At 40.0% G+C, this 5000-nt stretch overlaps 2 long non-coding RNA genes across 7 annotated transcripts in view; one reads left to right on the top strand and one right to left on the bottom strand.

Annotated features, from left to right (window-relative positions):
* Positions 1-2420, bottom strand: part of LOC142153066 (uncharacterized) — a 26502-nt gene extending 24082 nt beyond the window's left edge. For 2 of the 4 annotated variants that reach the window (XR_012691435.1, XR_012691437.1), the window contains exons 1-2: positions 2030-2420; positions 470-583 (exon numbers count right to left, since the gene is read on the bottom strand). This is a non-coding gene — a long non-coding RNA (uncharacterized LOC142153066). The remainder of the gene's footprint in view (positions 1-469; positions 584-2029) is intronic. The other 2 variants (XR_012691434.1, XR_012691436.1) reach the window with 2 other exon arrangements.
* Positions 2421-4367: 1947 nt separating this feature from the next.
* Positions 4368-5000, top strand: part of LOC142153067 (uncharacterized) — a 70081-nt gene continuing 69448 nt past the window's right edge. For all 3 annotated transcript variants that reach the window (XR_012691439.1, XR_012691438.1, XR_012691440.1), the window contains exon 1: positions 4368-5000. This exon is cut by the window's right edge and continues 591 nt beyond it. This is a non-coding gene — a long non-coding RNA (uncharacterized LOC142153067).

The following is a 5000-nucleotide window of genomic DNA, read 5'->3' as shown; positions in this document are numbered from 1 at the left end:
TATATCAGTTTTGCATAGAGACTATGATGATTTAAGCAGTAATATAGGGGGACTGTAATAGTGCATTGTGTCCAAGTCCTGCATTTGGTAGAAGCCTTAGAGATCTCCGTTTGTTTTATCTGAATAAGTAGTCATTACTATTTATGTTGCACAGACATTGACAAGCAATAATGTCTCCTTTTTTAGGTGGAAGGTTCTCTGCTTTGTACCTATAGTAACGCCCCAGACATAGCACACTCTGTAGCACACGTCTCTCCAATATTGGTGCAATAAACATGCATTTGTTCTGCGTTTAGGTACAATAATAATAGATGAGGTACGTTAGCTGGGGGTTAGTTGGTGACTTCTGCACTGGCAGAGAAACATGTCTCTCAGCAGCGTTAATAACCTAGGCCCTGGTTGTACAGAGCAGTGACGACATGCAGCATGAACTATAGTCTGTGTGTTACCACATATATAATGCTTTTACCTGGAACGTGTATGGACAAACGGCTGACTTGGGAGAGTCTTCGCTGTGTCTTACTGCAAGCTGTACACAGACAGCTATTTTGAAGTGTTTTTGCTTGCAGAGTCCCTCCACATCCTGCCCACGGGGAAATGGGACTATTTTTACTTTCTCAAACTCTGTTTAGCATTTTCTATATTTTTCCCCTCCCTCAGCTATCTTGTGCCCGTCCTAATTCACTTTAAAAATGAAAATTTACATGCAGCTTGTCAATCAGTCAGTATGTTCCAAAGTTAGTTCAGAAAGCTGTTTTTCCATTAATTAAAGCTACACTCATTAGTCTGTTTGTATATAGTCTTGTGTGTCTGTGCGTGTGTGTGTATGTATATATATATATATATATATATATATATATATATATATATATATAATGTGTGTGTGCTTGCAGATTATATGTACAATCATAGAGGAACATTAGAAGCTCGCTAGACTATCTCATATGTGTGTGTGTGTGTGTGTGTATTTATATACCATATCTATGTATCTATCGATGTAATATATAAGCTATATCATATTTATATATGTTTATATCTATCTATCTAACATCTATGTATCTATCTAATTATATATAATTATCATATCTATGTATCTATCTACTATATATATATATATATATATATATATATATATATATATATATGTCTGTCTAATATATAAGATATATCAATTTATCTATGTTTGTATCTATCTAATACCTATCTATCTAGTATCTATGTATTTATCTATCTGGTATAAGCTATTTTTGCCATGAACACCTTGTCACACAAGCTGTCTTTGTTAGTCAATGGGCTCCGCAGACTGGTTTATATAATAAATCTCCCAAAATGCAGAAATCCTGGACCCACAAAACCTTTTCCTCCTTTTCTCTCTGTGTGTGGACACATCTACAGACCCCCATAAAGTTTATCCAGCCGATGCTCATATAATAGTCTCTCTCTCTCTCTCACTAGTCTCCCCCCTTTTTTTTTTTTCTTTCTCTCCTTCAAATTTACCAATGAAGTTAAAAGTATATATTTTTGATTACAGCAGAAAGGATTCGATTGGTTGAAAGAAATGGCGAGAGATGACGCAACGGGACACTTGGCCGGGTAGAAATGCTGATGTATGCCAAAGCAGACGTACCAAGGAGTACTGTTGCTATGATAGAATTAGCTGGTAGAGGCCTGATTTCTCTCCCCAACTCCCCCCCCCCCCCTTCTCTGCTTTTTTGGCTTGTACCATCGAGACTGCAAACAGCTCTCTGTAAAGAAGCAAAAGAAGAGTCCTGCGGATGTTTTCATTAGAATGAATAGGAAAAAATGGGGATACAGGTTAGTGGGAGCGTTAAAAGCACAGGCATTTTTATATTGAAAGGGGGGCAGCTATTAAGGTGCAGTTTGGAAGACACTATTATTGTGCTATTTAGACAAACCGTAGGACAACAGTACATCCGACAGTCATTATACGGCTCCTATTAACAGTCCGATTATTCTTATTTTTTTTATTATTATTTTTTTTTTTAAAGATAAAAAAAAAGACCCCCACCTTGGTTTTTGTGTCAGTTTTCCCCTCTGCGGATCTTAGCGGCTAAGATTTTGCTTTAACTCCTTGATGTCAACAACAACAAAAAAAAAAGAGAAAGAGAGAGGAACATTGGAACGGAAAAAAAAAGAGAGAAGAAAAGGAGAAACGTGAGGAGTAGCTTGCATGATTTTTTTTTTTGTCTTGCTCCTTCGGCAGAGAGAGAGAGAGAGAGAGGGAAAAAAAAAAAGTTTGTTCTGCAGAACTTAGTCGAGCGGCCTTTGGAACCGATGCCAAAAGAGGCAGGATGTTCTCCTTACAATAGCCGTACAGTGATCTGCCACAAATGGAAAAAGCCAAATGTTGGTCTTTGCGAGAAAAAAAAAAAAAAAAGAAAAGAAAATCATCCGCTCCCTTAGTTCTCTTACTCCATCCGTCCATCTCTGAGATAGTGTAACATCTTTGCTGCAGAAGGGGGGGGGGGGGGGACGAGCAGTGTTTTTGGTTTGCACCAGCAAAGGGTTAAAGAACAGGTTTTTATTTTTTAATATCTGGTGGCGACGGGGGTTGTTGCAGCCGTATTCTAGTCTGCTCGAGTTATTTCTTACAGTCCTATCTGGCTGGCTTTTTTTTTTCTTTTTGCAAAAGCTAGGGGACGTTTATTAAATAAATAAAAAAAAAAATAATTATATATATATATATATATATATATATATATATATATATATATATATATATATTACACTGGGTAACTAGCGACGTGACATTTGGCAAGAATTCTGCAGCTTGCTTGAGGTTATGCAGGGGGAGGGAGTGCAGGCGAGGCTGCATTATTAGTTTGGCTGTAAAGAGAGGAGAGAGAAAATGGAGGGCAGACATTTTCTTTCTCCTCCAGTGTGGTGGATCTTCTGCAGAATCCTCTGGCATTTCCACTCTTTCTTCTGCTGTCTAATTTTTTATTTATTTTTTGGTATTTTTTTTGTGTGTGTGTGTGTGTACCCCCTCTTTCCTGTAAGCACTCTCAATCAAACAGCAATCATGGCAGCTGGGGTTTCTGTCTCTTTTTCCTCATCCAGCCCAGCAGTTGAGCTGTGTCGCCCAAGTGCTTATCAGCTTTTGACTCCGTGCCAAGATCATAGCTAGGGGGAAAAAAAAAAGGGCCCAGCAGCTTCGACTCAGCTTTTGCAGATGGTTTTAAAGTGAAGGCAGGGGAGTTACTGTGGGAGAAGGGGGGGGGTAGGGGAGAGAACGGGGTGGGGGGGGGGGGGGGTAGGGCACCCACTCAAATAGAAACCGATTTGGGGAAATCTACGTGTCAGCTGGGTGTTAACAGGGCGAGAGAGTATCGTCCAAAGGAATCGGGGTGTATGTTTGCAGGTACACGCCAATTACACATACATTTTATTTTTGCTATATATGTGTGGTACAGATGGTATACCCACACACACACTGTATATTCATAGTTTTTTTTTTTTTACTTTTAGTCATTATAATGCCACGTTCCCCTACCTTACCTTAAAAAGCATTATTATAGCTGTCCTTTTATGCACCGCCTATGTCAAACAAAGGGCAGAGCTGGCATTAGAGTAAGTATGGCATTAGCACATTTTGCTGAGAATATACCTGGTAGTAATGGAGAGGGGGGGGTTGTATGAAAGGAAAATGGGGGGGATGTTAGAAGAAACAGCGCACTGTGCAAAGCAAAAATGAAACAGGCGATGGTAGAATAATCTTCAGGCTAGTAGCATTGTGTACTCCAAGACGTCACTGGGTAAAATAAGAAGTATAGCATTTATACTATTGGGAATAAAATGGACCCCCTGACGAAACGATACGTTATCTCCATGGACACTGGTGTAGGTACACACTTCCTTTCCGTGTTGTGACACAATTGTTTTCAGCCAACCCGTCTTGCACCATTTCTGTGACATTCAGGCGCTAAACGGATGCGAGTGAGATTATCGAAACATTCCAAATGAGAGATGACATTGCCAAATTCCTGTTGGTTTTAATTTGGTTGCTTGAGCATGCACGCTCAGTCATGAATATATTTGTCACATGCTGGGGGTATTTTTTTTTGTTTTGTTTTGTTTTTTTTATATCTATGATTAAAACACACACATCCCCACATACACTCACACACACACACACACTGTCATTTACTATATGTGACTGAAGTGTCGTGCAGCAGGAAAGGAGAGCTCTCTATCTACATTCATGCAGTGTGTGTTTGTATGAGGGTACGTGTGTTAACAGCCAGCTTGCTCACGCAGGGCCGTGCCTCTTGTTTCATCATCAGCCCTAACCCATCTCTTTCGCTAGCTCACGTACTCCTCCTCTTTATGAGGCAGACTGCTCTAGTCACTTGCAAGGGGGAGATGGGAGTCTGCAAATAGCTACTGCTGCTGGATGCATTCTTGCTGCAAGGGCCTCCCCTTCAGTTGGCTTGTGCCAGGGTACAACTTTTTCTGTTGCAGCAAATAGGATCATTTTTTTTTCTCTCTCTGCTTTTTATTTTAACCCTCTGCTTTTTTTTTTTCCTTTCTCCCTTCTGTGGACTATAATTATTTTTTTTTTCCGTTTGCGTTGTTTACAGCCGTACTTGTTGCCCCTTCAGCTGCAGTGATTTACTATTTACTGTATGACTGAAATTGGTTTTTTTTCCCCCCTCTCTGTAACAATAAGCCGGGGCTTTGCCAATTCGCCGTCGTAAAGGACTATGGCTCCCCCTTCCCCCACCTTTCTTTGCGAATCGTGACGCATTCGTCCGTCGAGCAAACAAACCGCCCTTTTCCGGGTTTTTTTCCAGCCGCGGACCAACGCCGCCTAACTAAAAGGATGGATAGTCCTATTTCCTCTTTTAATCTGACAGTGGCTACAAAGGGAATACTGCTTTTTTTTTTTTTTTTTTTTTTTTATTTGTCCTTTTTTCGACTTTCCTTCTCTCAGTCTTTCCTCAGCTTTTTTTTTTTTTTCCCCTGGTTTGGGAGGCATA

This window comes from Mixophyes fleayi, chromosome 4, assembly GCF_038048845.1.
Source record: "Mixophyes fleayi isolate aMixFle1 chromosome 4, aMixFle1.hap1, whole genome shotgun sequence".
Classification (NCBI taxonomy): Eukaryota; Metazoa; Chordata; class Amphibia; order Anura; family Limnodynastidae; genus Mixophyes; species Mixophyes fleayi.
The sequence above is the reverse complement of the archived record's forward strand: the minus strand, read 5'-3'. Positions and strand labels throughout refer to the sequence as shown.